We start from the raw sequence: 18,128 nt of genomic DNA, 5'->3' as shown, positions 1-18,128 counted from the left end.
TGAACCCAAAAAACTCATTAATATCAAAGCTGAATATTTTTGGAAGTAGTTTTTAGTTTGTTTTTAGTTTTAGCTATTTTAGGGGGATATCTGTGTGTGCAGGTGACTATTACTGTGCATAATTATTAGGCAACTTAACAAAAAACAAATATATACCCATTTCAATTATTTATTTTTACCAGTGAAACCAATATAACATCTCAACATTCACAAATATACATTTCTGACATTCAAAAACAAAACATAAACAAATCAGTGACCAATATAGCCACCTTTCTTTGCAAGGACACTCTAAAGCCTGCCATCCATGGATTCTGTCAGTGTTTTGATCTTTTCACCATCAACATTGCGTGCAGCAGCAACCACAGCCTCCCAGACACTGTTCAGAGAGGTGTACTGTTTTCCCTCCTTGTAAATCTCACATTTGATGATGGACCACAGGTTCTCAATGGGGTTCAGATCAGGTGAACAAGGAGGCCATGTCATTAGATTTTCTTCTTTTATACCCTTTCTCGCCAGCCACGCTGTGGAGTACTTGGACCCGTGTGATGGAGCATTGTCCTGCATGAAAATCATGTTTTTCTTGAAGGATGCAGACTTCTTCCTGTACCACTGCTTGAAAAAGGTGTCTTCCAGAAACTGGCAGTAGGACTGGGAGTTGAGCTTGACTCCATCCTCAACCCGAAAAGGCCCCACAAGCTCATCTTTGATGATACCAGCCCAAACCAGTACTCCACCTCCACCTTGCTGGCGTCTGAGTCGGACTGGAGCTCTCTGCCCTTTACCAATCCAGCCACGGGCCCATCCATCTGGCCCATCAAGACTCACTCTCATTTCATCAGTCCATAAAACCTTAGAAAAATCAGTCTAGAGATATTTCTTGGCCCAGTCTTGACGTTTCAGCTTGTGTGTCTTGTTCAGTGGTGGTCGTCTTTCAGCCTTTCTTACCTTGGCCATGTCTCTGAGTATTGCACACCTTGTGCTTTTGGGCACTCCAGTGATGTTGCAGCTCTGAAATATGGCCAAACTGGTGGCAAGTGGCATCTTGGCAGTTGCACGCTTGACTTTTCTCAGTTCATGGGCAGTTATTTTGCACCTTGGTTTTTCCACACGCTTCTTGCAACCCTGTTGACTATTTTGAATGAAACGCTTGATTGTTCGATGATCACTCTTCAGAAGCTTTGCAATTTTAAGAGTGCTGCATCCCTCTGCAAGATATCTCACTATTTTTGACTTTTCTGAGCCTGTCAAGTCCTTCTTTTGACCCATTTTGCCAAAAGAAAGGAAGTTGCCTAATAATTATGCACACCTGATATAGGGTGTTGATGTCATTAGACCACACCCCTTCTCATTACAGAGATGCACATCACCTAATATGCTTAATTGGTAGTAGGCTTTCGAGCCTATACAGCTTGGAGTAAGACAACATGCATAAAGAGGATGATGTGGTCAAAATACTCATTTGCCTAATAATTCTGCACTCCCTGTATGTACAGCGCTGTGGAATGAATGACGTTTTAATAATAAATAATAATAATAATATCCATTTATTTTACTCATATAGCACTGACATATCCCGCAGCGCTTTGCAAACATTATCACTGCTATCATATCTGCTGAAAAGTGATCTGTACAGACCAAGGATTGGTTTAAATTATTAGACCTGGTGATCTGTGAGAAAACTGCAGGATTTTAGGATTTTTTTTTTTAAATATAGTGACATGGGAAATTAAAACTATCATCCCTGAAAAACTCTTCAAAAATATATTTAACCTCAGGTGTGAAACTCTGACATGGCCGTGTCGGCAGACAAGCAGAGATCGGCCGGACACGAACCGCAGCATGCATCTGTTTGTGCTGGTTCTCCGCTTGCCTGCCGGAATGCATACGGATCTCCGCCGGACCCAATTATAGGGCCGGTGGACATTACGTCTGCATCCAGCAGCGCCCGATCCGGGGAATTCCTGCAGGTACCGGAACAGCCTGCCGGCACTTAAACCGTGGCCTAAAAACTTGGTTAAAAAGATAGGTCATTTTCTGATATCACATTCCCTTTAAGAATTTTGTTCCCTGTCTGATACCGTTATTTACTATGGAGATAAGCAGCACCGGAAACGTCTCTCTTCATGTATCTCTGATCTGAGTCATTGAAGAAATGATCATTCAGCCGACATCGTTTTGACATCTGTGTTCACCTCGATCACCACTCTTATTGCCACTGCTAACATCACCAAGGGTTTGACGTATCATTCGTGTAAAGGTCACTTTCCCCTCCCGACAGATACATTGATTGACCTTTTGTATTCAGTTTGTAAAAGATCTGTACAATCATGGTAATAGGCTTCAGTAGTCACGGCCCCAACCTGATGTGAACATCAAAGGCCTTTGTCAGCTGGAACATTTTCTGATCGTCAAAGCCTCCTTACATCTGGAATATTTGCCTAATTTCTCTATCATTAACTCTCATTTCATCTTATATGTGGTTTCTCACTAATGCAGCAAATAACTTCTTTTCCCCGGGGAGACGGTTATAATATGGTACCATACATGCTATAAGTCAAGAGGCAAATTTATGGCGTTTGGAGATCTTTCTGTGAAGCTTCTCGTATCGGAGGCCTGTGCTTTTCTGGTTAGTGTGTAAGTAGGCATAGACAATCAATCGGAGGTTAACTGCTTTGTCTACGTGAACGCTCGGAGAAGTCATTCTGACGGCTATGAAGAAGGAAAACCTTCTTCTAATTACGAAGAGACACAGGTGAATCTCTTCAGGTTCCCTCGAGAAATATTGCAAACCTATGACCCGTTAGCATGTAACTTTACCCATGGTTTCATCACCATCATTCATATAATTATGGCATGCTTCAAAGATTACCTTCTAAGCCACGCCACCCTTATTACGTCTTGTAAAGCTGACAGTGTACATTTATTAGATTCATTTGCATAGCACTGACATATTCCGCAGCACCGTACCAAGACTGTCATCCTCATACCACTCCTTGTCCCCCACTGGGATTTAAATTTCAAATGTTTGTATGTTTTTGGAGTATGGGAGGGACTGAGTACCTTAAAGCGGTTATCCCATGATTAATGTAAACATTTTTAAAAATACATCATATAGGACATAACAATCTCTTTCTAACAAAGCTAGAACCAGCCCTGCACCTCATATGGATCCAGAGATCTCCCCATTCACTGCTCGAATTGCTGTGCTAGATTTATATCAAGCTGGCAGCTCGAGGGGTGGCGGGCGGTGGGGAGTCTTTTCTGCTGCAGCTCAGGTGCATGTCCATGCTTCTGCAGTTGTCTCCCTATAACAGCTCAGGAGGCGTGTCCATGCACTCCCTATAACAGCTCAGGAGGCAGTTGAAGGGTGAAACTGAGCATGTGCGGCCATCTCAGTGAGCAGGACAAAGAAATAAGAAAAAGAACAAACAGCAGGTGGCGCTATACAGATACAGTTTCTTAATTTAACCAAGGGGCTTTGAGAAATTTTTACTTACGTGCAATTAGAAAAATATTCAGAATAATCTTCGTAGACTGCCCAAAGGGTGCCCATATAAATCTCCAGGGGAGGACTGAGAACTTAAAGTGGCCCTTGGGAAAAACAAAACAAAAAAACTAAAAGTAGCTTCACGTTGTAGGCAGGTCAAAATCGACAGAAGATGGGGCAACACAAGTAGGCAGGGCCAACACAAGTAGGCATGGAGTATAGAAGGAGGCGGGGCCTGCAATTCCATAGTGCAGCACAAAATACTGCCCCAGCAGAACTAAATATCACAGTGCAGCACGAAATACTGCCGCCCTCGCCACAGTATTCAACTGTATATGTTCTGAGGATGGCGATACCGTTGAGGACTCCTGTTGATACTGAGAGCATCAGATCATTATGTACCCAGTCGATAGCCATGAGGAGGCTTTGGGAAGGCCCCTGGGCATTAGCTCACTAGGAAATTTCCCTATAGGGTCTATGAGTGGTTCGACCCTGTAAATCTTAGCGTCGCAAGGCAATAACCACTGAGCCATCAGTCAAATACCTACCTACTCAAGCATCAGGGCCCAGACGTGCCTTGCACCTGTGCACCCCATATAGCTATGACTCTGCAAGAGAACCTTAAGGGTGGTTTCCTAGTTTTGGAAAAAATCTTGAAATTTTTCAAATCATCTGCACCAGGAAAGTGTGAAATCTTTGCACAAACGGGATAGTGATTTGGCCTACGGGACTAAATATTTGTGGCAGAAAACTATCATAAATTATGTTTGACATCTACACCAGCTTCAGATTTCAGTTTCTGGTGCATGGACATCCCAGGGTATGGATAAATGATTAAGAAGTGAACGCCTTAGGAAGCACCAGTTTTAATAAATTCCCTCTATGTTTTTTGCAGGATTTTTGCTGCAATTTTCTTTTTCAGGTTTGTTTTTTATTTTTTTTAAATGTTGCAACCAAATGGGAAATATAAAACTCACTACACACCATCCTCTTTTTGTGTTTTCTTCTCTTTGGAGAATGCAGCATGCTCGAAGTGCGCCATTTTCTACAAGCTTGCCTATAGGGCTATAAAACACAAGCGTAAGAAGAATAAAAACGTGTGCGTAGGAAGTCATGCTACTTAATCTAAGTATCAGCGAGGCTCCCCTAGAGCTTGTGCCGTTGTTAGCACTCCTGCCCCTCTATTTCATCTTCGCAGCTATAACAAGATGCCTATAGTTGTTCAAAGTTTGCAAACCTTGCATGAAATGAGCGCAACTTGAAATGGGAAATGGTAATTCATTCGCCATACTTTGCTCTGTGGCTTTGCGTTGGACGGACTTTAAATGGTTGCATATGATTACGAGCTCTCTGTGCCTACGAGCGGAAGGTGTTTATCATACTAGACTGGGCACACTTCCTTTGCTTCGATAACAAACAATCTAAGCGCACATTGTACGTTCATTATGCGCAATTAGCTTTTTGATTAGACCAATTCTCATATGAAAACGATGCTCGGGTTCACATTATCATTTCCTTTGCTGTCTACTGTCTGGGCTATTATGGTTTTTCCAAATGACTCGGATGCATTCCCTTAGTTCTGTGGGTTGGGGGGAATCTGTCTTGCAATCTTGACATCATTAACTATGCCCAGATGTTTACGTTGATCATCTTCAAGTCATTTGGTGGTCTTCAAAAGGCTACTTACAAAATATATAAAAGTAAAAAATGTAAAAAATAAATAAATATTGCACTTTTTTTTATTTTAAAGGTCATCTGTCAGCAGATTTGTACCTATGACACTGGCTGACCTGTTACATGTGCGCTTGGCGACTGAAGGCATCTGTGTTGGTCCCATGTTCATACATGCCCGCATTGCTGAGAAAAATGAAGTCTTAATATATGCAAATTAACGTTTAGGAGCAACGGGGGCGTTGCCGTTACACTTAGAGGCTCTGCTTTCTCTGTGACGGCTGTGCACTCTCCTCTTTGATTGACAGGGCCAGGCATGGAAAACATCATCACACATGGCCCTGCAGAGGATGCAACAGTTGCAGAGAGAGGAGAGCCTCTAGGTGTAATGGTAACGCCCCCGTTGCTCCTAGAGGCTCATTTGCATATAGTTAAAACATTATTTTTCTCAGCAATGCGGGCACATATGACCATGGGACCAACACAGATGCCTTCAGCTGCCAAGTGCACATGTAACAGGTCAGCCAGTGTCATAGGTAGAAAACTGCTGACAGATGTCCTTCGAGGGGAGCGAGTGCACTATAATTGCATATTAGGCTGTCAGCACTCCATTTTCTTTAACAGTAGGTTACATGGTCATCATTTCAAATATAATGAGAGCAGATAGGATAATTAGTCATTTGGCACATGTTCCCCGGACTTCAGTCTCCTGCTTCATGGGAGGAAGCAATAGTAAATACCTCTCCATTAGTTTTGTTGTGTCTCATCAAAGAGTTCACTGTATCCGGCATAGTTGGATAATGCTGCACACTACCGGATCCTCATTCACTGCTATGGGATCCGGACACTTTCTGGTAGAAATGCTGGCTTTCAGCTGGACAAAAAGTTCTGCATGCATAACTTTTTGTCCAGCTAAAAGCCAGCACTTGTCCCAGAAAGCAGATGAATCCCCGTAGGATCCCATAGTAGCAGAGGTGCGTCTAGTCTTTCTAAAACGCCCGGCTCAGGCAGCGCGATAATGACGACACTAGCCTCTGATAGGCTACAGGAACTAGGACTAAAGCCTATTAGAGGAAAGAGTGGGCCAGGGAGACATCACTGCCGTCACAGCATTCAACTGTATTGCTGTCCTGAGTACAGGAATGCAGTTGAATATGTAGAGATGAGCGTTTCCACAATGAAAGCGCTCATTGCCCATGGCCCTTCTGCTGCCCCCCTATTGCCCCTACCTGCTGCTGCCTGAGGCGATCGCCTCACCTGGCCTCATTGTTGGTGCGCCCCTACATAGCAGTGAATGAGTGCAGCATTATCCGGTTATGCCAGATGCGGTGACCTCCAGAAGGCTTTTGCTTTGCCGGAATTGAGATGTTAACCTACTAATGCGTGTGTCGGATGAAACTGAAGTATATGGAGGAACTCCACAGAAACAGAGAACCTACAAACCACGCAGAAGTGTCCAACAGTTAGATATGAACTCAAGGCTCCAACGTTGCGAGGCTACTATGCTAACCACTAAGGCTACTTTCATGGAGTTCCGGCGAGGCACGGCGAGAGGCTGCCGGAATAAATGTCGGACATGTCGTAGTTTTATTCCGGCAGCCTCTCGCTGTGCGCTGCCGTACCTCGCCGGAACTCCCCCCCGCCTGCCCCCATTATAGTCAATGGGGACGGAGCGGCAGTCCGGAGGCTCACGGTCACTAGCGGCAGGACGGATCCTATAGGCTGTTCACCCGACGGAGCATCCTGCCGGAGGTCCGTGCCGCTAGTGTGAAAGTAGCCTAAAACCTGCTACCGTACAAAGACATTCTCACATCTCTCTCGTGATGAATTTTAGACTTATTCTAACGGATTGCACTTATATTTTTCTTCGCACCAATTCATAATTTGCTCGACTCCACGGACTGATATTGTGACTGCCACGTGTCTCATTTTCACGCAATGAGCTGAGACGCTTTTTGCTTTTGATGGCAGCAGTTTCATGGGTGATATAAAAACATGTAAATACATATTCCAAGGGCAGATGAATTTTCATATTGCAGCAACAGATGGCTGGGTAATTACAGCTCAGATTACCGGCAACGTAATTAAATGGTACCTGCGCGATTTAAATACATGGCTTGTCGGAGCTATTTCGGTTTTGTAAATTATTTTTTCGAGGCAGATATCTCAGTTTACCTGACAAGCGCTGCCTTTGAAGTTACGTGCGAAAAAGGCTTTTTTTGGAAAACCATCACAGAATGAAAAAAAGGACGGGAAGTGGGGGGGATGGGCGGTGGGCTCCACTAATTATTGAAAGTCAATTATGTGTAAAAATATGTACAAAAGAAACAAAAAACTATTTCTCTGAGGAAACATGACACGTATGGTAAAATATGGCACCTGAACAGGGAAACAAAAGCAGAGCAAACAGTGACAAAGACCTTTTGTATGAATGGAAAGGCCGGGGGGTTAGCCATGATTATAGATCCATCTGCAATATTACTAAGATTAATAGAAGAGCACATTTATACAGATTTGGTTATGATTAGAGAGGAGCGAAGTATTGAAAAGTTCAATTCGGCTGCTTCACCGAATTATTATTTTTTTTTTTCTTTGTGACGAATTACTTCATCACGAAGCGCATTTCTTTGTAAGTAGTGGGTCCAATGACAGAGAGCGGTGATTGCGCCGCGCCCCCCCCCCCCCCCGTCATTGTACCCCGTTCATAGCTGATCACGGTATCTGATAGCAATAATACAGTGTAAAATAATAAAAAAAAAATAATAATAAAATCATACTTACCCTCATCCATTTGATTGTGAAGAGCCGACTGCCACCATCTTGATTGAAGATCTAGCAGGAAATCTGTGATGCCGTCATCACGTTGACCGGCATGGTGATATCATACGTGCACAGGATTTCATACGAGATCTTCAATCAAGCTCTTCACGCTCAAACGGATGAGGTAACTAACTATGATTTTTTTTTTTATCTTTTACCACCATTCAAGGAAAATTGATTCGCTACCAGAAAGCACAAAGAAATTCGGCTTCGCAGCGAATCAAGTTTTCCCTGAAATTCGGATCGAAGTCCGCAGTTCACTCAATGCTAGCTATGATCTGACTGAAAGTGACGGATTGAAGATATAACTGCAATATGAATATGGATACAATGAAAAGATTGAATTGTACAAGAGGAGAGTTAAAGGGGTTGTGCAGAGTTTATCCCCTATCTAACTGATTGCTGGGGGTCACCACTGGGATGCCCACTGTTCTCAAGAAGAGGGGTCCCTTTACCCAATCTGATGGAGCAGGTTGGGCATGTGCCCTACAACAGCATTCTCTATGGCTGAGCACTGTACATAGAGAATGAATGGAGCAACAGGGCACATGCCCAACCTGCTGTGCCATCAGATCGGGGGAACTGGACACCCCCTTTTTGCGATCAGTGGGGGTCCTATCAGTTGGACCCAGCGATTAGTTAGTTATCCTGTGGATAGGGAATCATTTTTAAACTTGGCACAAACCCTTTAAAGAGCATCTGTCACCATGATCAACCCTATTAAACTAGGCATACTGCTGGGTAGGGTTGATCATGATGATCTAAATTAACCCTCTATTGCTTTAATTAGGTGTACCACTGTAGCAAAATTCTTACCTTTTTCTTATGCAAATGAGGTGCTCAAAGCACAGAGGGTTTGGACTATCCCATCAAAGCAGCCCTTTACCTTCTCCTCTTCCTCGCCAACACTCCTCTCATGCCCTGATTGACAGGACCATCCTCACTTTTTGAATGCCTGGCCCTGAAATCTCTCACATGCATCGGCAAGGCGACTGACATAATCGGCACTTCTGCAGTGCAGATCTAACTGTGCTTGTTCCGATTAAATTCTTGCGAGCGCATGTGCGAGGATTCAGGGCCAGGCATCCAAACAAGTGAGGATGGCCTTGTCAATCAGGGCATAATGGGGATTGATGATGGGGGAGAGGAGGAGGTGAAGGGTGCTCTGAGGGACAAGGCCAACCCCTCGTAGCTCTTAGCACCTAATTTGTTACACCCAGTTGAAGCAAAAGAGTGCTCATTTAATTGTCGGTATGTTTGGCTTAATAGGGTTGATCATGATGACAGATGCTCTTAAAATGTCTCAATCATAGCTAATAAATACAAAAGAGAGGAAAAATACAAGTTGTTTTCTTTTCCTTTACAATCCACTGCTGAGTTTGGATCAAAATGCTTGAAATAATAGAACCTGTGAATCCAGCCTAAATGGGTAGGTGATTGAGCTGATCATTGGAAGGTTAGAAACCTTTATTGCATAGCCATAGAATGTTTCTTTGGTGGGGGTCTCATTGCTGGGACCTACAACAATCTTGGTTACCCTATGAGTGAGCTGCATAGGGGAGGGTAGAGGAGCGGAGCAGAGGACAAGCATGCCTGGACCTCTCCATTCTTCTGCATAGGAGAAGAATGTGATTGTGAGGATCATATTGATCAATCGCATATATTTTGAATATGATGATCCAGTGTATGACAATGCTAAAGGGCCCCTTACATGGGCCGAGAATCTTAAAAATAATATCTAAGGAGCGTTCATAGGAACGCTTGTTAGCAATTATCTGGAGGTGTAACTGTACCGCCGATTACCCGATGAACGAGCAAAATGCTTGTTCATCAGGTAATCCGATCGTTTGTGATTACACAAAAATCGTTGTTTGCCGGCGGCAGATCATGCTGTGTAAACACTATCTGCTGTCAGCAAACAACAAGTCAGTATGGGGACAAGCGATGGTGCAACGGGCACCCCCCCCCCCAGGGCCATCTATGTGCGGTGTCTCAGGTATAGTAATGCCGAGTGGTATAGTGCGACCTAAAATGTCTCTTTATATGTGTCACGGTGCTCCTACCTGGATACCACTGGACCTCAGGCTTTGGCTCTGAAGCAATAAATAGGGGGAATAATTGAGGGATGAAAGAATAACTGGAATCCAGACCTTGAGATGAAGTTCAATGGCAGCTTTACTTTGCATAAACGTTCTTCAAAACAGTTTTCAGGCTTTGTCTTGGTTCTAGCAGGCTTTAGCATTAAACTGGCAGGCAAACTCCACTCTGCTATATATGTTTCTCTCTGAATCTGCTTTACTGACAGGCTGACTGTATAACTCATCTTCTTCTGTATGTTGCACTTCACTTTGTAGTCTGACTCTAGGTTATGCCAGGGAACTTTCCTCCTGGCTTCTGAGGCTTCAAGCTTTGGTTTCCATGGCCAGCAGAGCTTAAAGTGCTCTGGCCGGCGTGGGCATGTACAGCAGAGACACGCCTCTTCACACCCTTCCCCTATCTAGGGAAGACCTAAACTGGAACTAACTGGTCCCCACCCTTCCTGCAGGAAGTAGCGAGCAGCAGATTATCAGGCAGGAACGCTTACTTACCAATAATCTGCTGCTCTGTAATTCCATGTAAAAGAAGTGATATAAGACAGATTGCATTACTGTAATGTACAGGGTTAGTTATTTACAAGTTTCTGACCACTTATAAAATGTGTTCAATGTGCTGCCCATTGTGTTGGATTGTTAATGCAACCCTCTTCTCCCACTCTTCACACACTGATAGCAACACCGCAGGAGAAATGCTAGCACAGGCTTCCAGTATCTGTAGTTTCAGGTACTGCACATCTCATATCTTCACAGCATATGCTGTGTCACATGACCCTCTTCCTATTGAAAAAACAAAAGTTGGATTCAAAATGGCCGACTTCAAAATGGCCGCCATGGTCACCACCCATCTTTAAAAGTTTCCCCCCTCACATATACTAATGTGCCACAAACAGGAAGTTAATATTACCAACCATTCCCATTTTATTAAGGTGTATCCATATAAATGGCCCACCGTGTAGATAAGTGCTAACAAATTGGTGGAGGTGGCGGGGTGGGTGCTAGTGACTAGGGCCCTTGCTATGGTGCCCTATGATCTTTAGTTACACCCTCTACTATAATGTATCACAACAACAATTGAATATACAAAGAGAATAGTTTCTATTAGGCTAGTTAGACACTTGCAGTAAATCTATCCAGCAGGCTGTTCCGACAGAGAGTTCACAGTATTTGGCTGTAGTTCACCGTATCTGGCCTAGCCGGATACTGCTTATCACCGCCAGACCTCATTGACTATAATGGGATCTGGAGGGAATTTTTCTGGATTTCTGGCATGAGCACCAGGTATCGGCCGGACAAAAATTGATGCATGCACCAGTTTTTCTCCAGCCAAAACCAAACTCTAATGCCAGAAATCTTACGACTGACTTCCAGCATAATCTGAACCTCTCACTCCCGGCTCCAAGATTTCTCCCGAGCTGCACTGGTTCTCTGGAATGCCCTACCCCAAGAAATCAGGCTAAATCACAACATACACAGTTTTAGGCACTCCCTAAAAAGTTAAAACACATCATTTTAGGGTGGCCTATCACATCCCCTGATCTAACTCCTCTCCACATAGCCCACTTATCATTTTCTTAACCTGATCCTCCATCAAACTCCTCCACCGCGCCCAGAAGCACTTTGTATATTAGCTGCTGATATCATGCAGCCTTATATCTGCTCACCTATTCTCCCAAGAAGGCTGGACCACTGTACAAAACAAGCACTTCTACCTTTTGCATCACCCCTATCTCATCATAGACTGTAAGCTGTTGCAAGCAGGGCCCTCATTCCTCTTGTTGTAATTATTGACTTGTCTTGCTATATTTATGACTGTACATGAACGCTGTATAAATTGGCGCTATATAAATAAAGATTATTAATATTATTATTATTATTATTATTAAAAACACGCAGATCCCAATAAAGTCAATGAGGTCTGGTGGTGAACAGAAGTATCCAGCTAGGCCAGATACGGTGAACTCTGTCCAGATACGATGAACACTCTGTCGGAATAGCCTGCTAGATAGATTTGCTCCTGGTGTCTAACTATCCTTAGGTATGATAGTCTTATATGGTATGGTTGATTTGTAGACTTTGTGGTGCTAAAGTTATATGAGTATCTGTCCCATATATTATGTCAGTGTCTTGTATAGATATAATGCATTGTTAAGCTGTCAACTTGATGGCAAAGCCATACTACTAAGTGACCAAACTCAGAAAAGTATTATCATTGACATTTCAGCTCTGGTCAGTTAGAAAAGGGCCAGTGGATCAGATAAGGTGCCCTTCCCCCCTCCTGAGGACTTCACAAATGCACAAAGGTAGTAACATATGGTGGGATCTCCGTGTTTCATTATGTATGCACCTACTATTTCACAGACTGTGGTGGCCACTTAGCAGATGCGTAGGGTGGAATAGATGCTTTGTAACATTTCAAATATGTAGCTAAATTCAGTAGTTAAATGCATCCACAAATACCTGAATATCTATACTTTCCTTTCATCTTCATTATCTGAGCTCTAAAGAGAGCCTTCACCATGTTTTCCTTACCAAGTACCCCCCACAGGATACACTATAAATGTCTAATAGATGTGGGTCCCACCTATCTCCAGAATAATGATCCCCTGACCTCTGAGTTGTGATTGCTGTGAGTGGAGAGTTGGCTGTCCATGTGGGGCTCTCTCCATTCTTTTCTAAGGGAGTTTCAGAAACAGCCAAGCAAGTCTGGAGATGTGGTGGGTGGTGACCTCCATCAATAGTCATTTATGGAATATTTTTTGGAGAAGATGGTATGATACATGATAAGTATTCTCTAGGGGGAATATATACCACAGGAGGAGAACCAAGACAATCAAAGGAATTACTTCTTTCATTTTATAACATTTCTAGATAGGACCCAAAAGTCTTTTTTTGCTGCCATTATAAATGGTGCTGCCAGGTGATATTATTTAGGTAACTACAGTGCATGGTTGATTGTTTCTCATCTGATTGCCAAGTACTGGCAATATGTCTCTACTTTGGACTTCAAGAATAATTTATGATGGCTGCATTGCCTTTTGGCTCAGGTGACCCCTAGATCATCTAGCCATCTTTAAAATATAAAAAGGTAACCAGTGGCATTGTCTAGAGCAGGGATACTCAACTGGCAGTCCAAATCTGGACCGCAGATGCCACCTGTCCAGACCCCTGCATGTTCTGATGTCAGCTGTATCTGTCTCCGCAGCATGCACATATAATTGAATACAATGGTGAAGCAAGTCCCTTGCCCTTGGTGGCTCAGTGCCTACAGTGCTTAGCCATAGACAGTCATAGCACAGAACAGAGCAAACCTGTTCTTTAACTTCCTGACGAAGCTGAGGCATCGAGGAGTTCTTTGGCCATTTTGGGTTCACTTCCCTCTATCAGGTTTTCAGGTAGGTTCTATGGGTGGGAGTTTGTATTCAATTATTTGTCTATGTAGCCTGATTCTATAGTATAGCCTGAGGGTTATATTGGACGTACCCCTCTTATATTATACAGTAATTATTTACAGGCTACCTACATGAGTTGACATTGTTATCTTATCCCACTATATGTCCCCCTTTTTACTTTTTGACATGTTATACATTCTTTTCAGTGGTACTGAGGCCAGTGGCCAGTGACCTGGTACAGTAATTGTGGTTATTGTTACCCATTTTTGATGTTCTTTACCCCATTTACACTTTTAATTTTGTGACTTTGTGATTTTCTGTCTAATAAACTTGATACTGTTTTGATATATTGTATTGGGCATTGTCTTTTCTTGTTACCTCTGGGAGCATGTTTGTAGGCTTCTGCCTCGCTTTGTTTGTCTGGGGAAAGGAAGGTAGGTGAGAATTCAAATTGCTGGCAGTAAGTTACAACACTTTAAGGGGAGCACTTTAGGTGCCTTAGGCTGTATGGGGGAACTTAAAGGGACATCATATTCTGTGGAGGCACCAAGGGATGCTTTTGCAGTGAGGGGGTCATAAAGGGACATCATACTGTGCTGGGGAGACAGTAATCACAAATTTTTATTGCAAACTTTCCGATTGCCGATTTTTCGCAATCAAGAAAATAATGACCGGAGATCACAAATTCTCAAATTCGCAAATATATGACGAATAGTCGCATCATACTATGCGAGAGCATTATGGGGACATCATTACTGCCTGAGGGGCACTGAGGCATCATTATTGTCTAAGGGGCACTGAGGGGCATCACTATTGTGAGGTGGCACTATAGGGAACATTTTTACTGTGATGAGGCATTAAGAGAGCATTATTATTGTAGTGGGAAGAACTAAGGAGGCCCCATTACTGTGTGGAGGGACACAAAGGGTATTGGGCGAGATTAAAAGTGTGGCTTATTGTGTCAAAAATAAATTGCCACTATGTTCCACTGGTGTTGTCCCTCCTCACATTTTTTCCGCTTGGACCCAGGTGGACCGTTTACTTGATTACCCCTGGTCTAGGTTACTTGATTGGTTCTTGATTACGCCTGGTCTAGAGGCTCTAAGCACCCCACTATATATCTCTTATATATATAAAAATGAGTTTTTGTCTGTCTGGACGTTCTTTATGTGCGACCAAATGACTAGACCGATCTTCACCAAATTTGGCACACAGGTACATCAGGTGTCCGGGAAAGTTTTAGACCGGGTCTCAGCTCTCTAGGATGTACCGTTCCTGAAATATTCCCAAAAAAAACGACCCAATTTAGCCAATACAAGCCAGCAAGTCTTTCTCTTCAAATCCCAACTGCCATAAACACAGTTTTACTCCAGGTTTCCATAACAACCCAGCCATTTTTCTTTACTGCTTAAAGGGGCGGTCACTGTGGAGGTCACTGTTTTAAAAGGGGCGGGCACAGTGGAGGTCACTGTTATTAAAGGGGCAGGCACTGTGGGGGTCACTATTATTAAAGGGACGTGTGCTATGAAGGTCCCTGTTAAAGGGGCGGGCACTGTGAAAGTCACTGTTAAAGGGGCGATTACTGTTAAAGGGGCAGTCATTGTGAAAGTCACTGTTAAAGGGGCGGTCACTGTGAAAGTCACTGTTAAAGGGGCGGTCACTGTGAAAGTCACTTTTAAAGGAGCGGGCACTGTGGAAGTCTCTGTTAGAGGGGCGGGCACTGTGAAAGTCACTGTTAAAGGGACAGGCACTGTGAAAGTCACTGTTAAAATGGCGGCCACTGTTAAAGTGGTCTCCACTATGAAGGTCACTGTTAAAGGGGTGGTCAATTCTAAAGGGGCGGTCACTGTTAAAGGGACGGGCACCGTGGATGTCACTGTTAAAGGGGCAGGCACTGTGAAGGTCATTGTTAAAGGGGTGGGCACTGTGGGGGTCAATGTTAAAGGGGCAGCCACTGTGGAGGTCAATGTTAAAGGGGCGGGTACTGTAAAGGACACTGTTATGGGGAAACTGTCAATATCTTTTTACGACACACGGAAACATAAAACGAAATAGATGAAATATACCCGTGCGAAGCCGGGTCCTTCTGCTAGTTTCTTTAAAATATCGAAATCTGATAGCAGGTTCTATTAATAAAGGTTTTTTAGCTGTTGACTGTGTTCCCTATTTACCCCATAAAATACACGTATGACTACAGATTCAATAGGGGTAAATCAGGAACTTTCAGAGAGCTTTGCTGGCATTGTGTGCCTCAAGGGAAAATAAAGGATGAGACAGATTAATTTTCAACAGCTTTGATTTTTGTCTTCCTTGTTGGGAAAAAAATAGATACATGTTAAGTTCCCTTAATATGCATTAAAATATTGGTGGATTTAGTTGAACTTATTGGGATCCTTCAATATGTTTGTAATGTATTGGCTAGAGACTGGCACTAGCCATTGCCAACTAACAATTATTTTATCTGATTTAGGCCTCATTCAGATGTATGTATTAAAAGTCCTTCATGTTGGGGCCTCAACAGATGGACTAAGTATAGGTCTCCAGGTCTTTGTTCTGTGAGACAAGAACCAAAATAGTGCATGCCCTGAATGTCTCCATACAGAGGTGTGAGTAGAAGCCTTTACATCTATGGGTCCGTGTGCTTCCCATGTGCAGCTCATTGTACACATGTATGTAAATCAAGTTTGATTTATGCAAATACAACATCCCATTACCATAATGCCTTATTTCTAAATATGGCCAAGCTAGTATAGTTATACATCAACCAATAATTGGAGTGGATCATACGTTTTTGCTCCTTTAACATGAAATCAAAGTAAGACCGGAGCGTTGTAACAAGGTCATATAACTTTACAGGATTCAAGAACACATCTCTACTTTTATGGCCAGTCCACATTGTTCTGTAATTTTATTTAGCGTCCGACATTAATGTGCTGTTTGAAGTATGTAAGATTTCAGTTGGAAAAGGATTACATTATTATTTAATAGCAGGCGTGAGATAATTGAGAACTGTGCCAGTCCAGTCTACCAGGCAGGCACTTTAAACAAACCACATTTATTGTAATGTCATAAAACTTGCATTTTCCCTCTAAGAACTGCATTTGGTTTTCAGATGTAAGATGTAGAACGTATAGAATTTGGACCCCACTGGTCTATAAAACTTCCTCTGTCCTCATAAGCTACACTCATATAATAACAAGACTGCTCCAATCATAAAAAGAACAGAAGAAAAGACGTAAACTGCCAGTGAATATATATATATATATACATATATATGTATATATAGAGACATATATAATTAATATTTTGAAAATCTTTTTTATCTACATTTTAACCTCTTAATGACCAGTGAACCTGTAATGTACAGTGCTGTCCATAATTATTCATACCCCTGGCAAATTTTGACTTAGTTACTTTTATTCAACTAGCAAGTAATTTTTTGACGGGAAATGACATAGGTGTCTCCCAAAAGATAATAAGACGATGTACAAGAGGCATTATTGTGGAAAAAAACATTTCTCAGCTTTTATTTACATTTGAGCAAAAAGTGTCCAGTCCAAAATTAGTCATACGCTTCTCAATAATCAATAGAAAAGCCTTCATTGGCTATTACAGCAGTCAAACACTTCCTATAATTGCAGACCAGCTTTTTGCATGTCTCCACAGGTATTTTTGCCCATTCAACTTTAGCAATGAGCTCCAAATCTTTCAGGTTGGAGGGTCTTCTTACCATCACCCTGATCTTTAGCTCCCTCCACAGATTCTTAATTGGATTCAAGTCTGGACTCTGGCTGGGCCACTCCAAAACGTTAATGTTCTCTGCTAACCATTTCTTTACCACTTTTGCTGTGTGTTTTGGGTCATTGTCATGCTGAAATGTCCACTCCAAGCCCAAGTTTCTCTGCAGACTGCCTGATGTTGTCCTAGAGAATCCTCATGTATTGTTTTTTTTTCATGGTGCCGTGTACTGTGATTAGGTTCCCTGGTCCATTGACTGAAAAACACCCCCAAAGCATTAGGTTCCCACCGCCATGTTTGACAGTGGGGATGGTGTTCTTTGGGTTGAAGTCTTCTCCTTTTTTACACCAAATGAAGGAAACATCATTGTGACCAAACAATTAAATTTTTGTTTCATCTGACCATAACACAGAAGACCAGAAGTCTTCTTCTTTGTCCACATGAGCTTTTGCAAAGGCCAAGCAAGCTTTTGTGTGCCTTATCTGGAGAAGTGGCGTCCTCCTTGGTCTGCATCCGTGAAACCCAGCAGTGTGCAGTGTCCGTTGGATTGTCTGCCTTAAGACATTGCCACCAGCAGAGCCCAGATTCACCAGGATGGCCTTTGTGGTGATTCTTGGATTCTTTTTCACCTCTCTAACTATCCTCCTGGCCAGCACAGGTGTCACTTTTGGCTTCCGACCATGTCCTCTGAGATTTTCCACAGTGCGGAACATCTTGTATTTTTTAATAATACTTTGCACTGTAGCCACTGAAACTTGAAAACATTTAGAAATGTCCTTGTAGCCCTTTCCTGACTTGTGAGCAGCCACAATGCACAGCCGCAGGTCTTCACTGAGCTTCTTTGTCTTAGCCATGACTGTCCACAAACCAACTGCAGAGAGCTGCTGTTTTTCACCTGTTGAGTTGATTAAAACAGCTGTTCCC

The sequence above is a fragment of the Bufo gargarizans genome, chromosome 10 (assembly GCF_014858855.1).
Source record: "Bufo gargarizans isolate SCDJY-AF-19 chromosome 10, ASM1485885v1, whole genome shotgun sequence".
Lineage (NCBI taxonomy): Eukaryota > Metazoa > Chordata > Amphibia > Anura > Bufonidae > Bufo > Bufo gargarizans.
The sequence above is the reverse complement of the archived record's forward strand: the minus strand, read 5'-3'. Positions refer to the sequence as shown.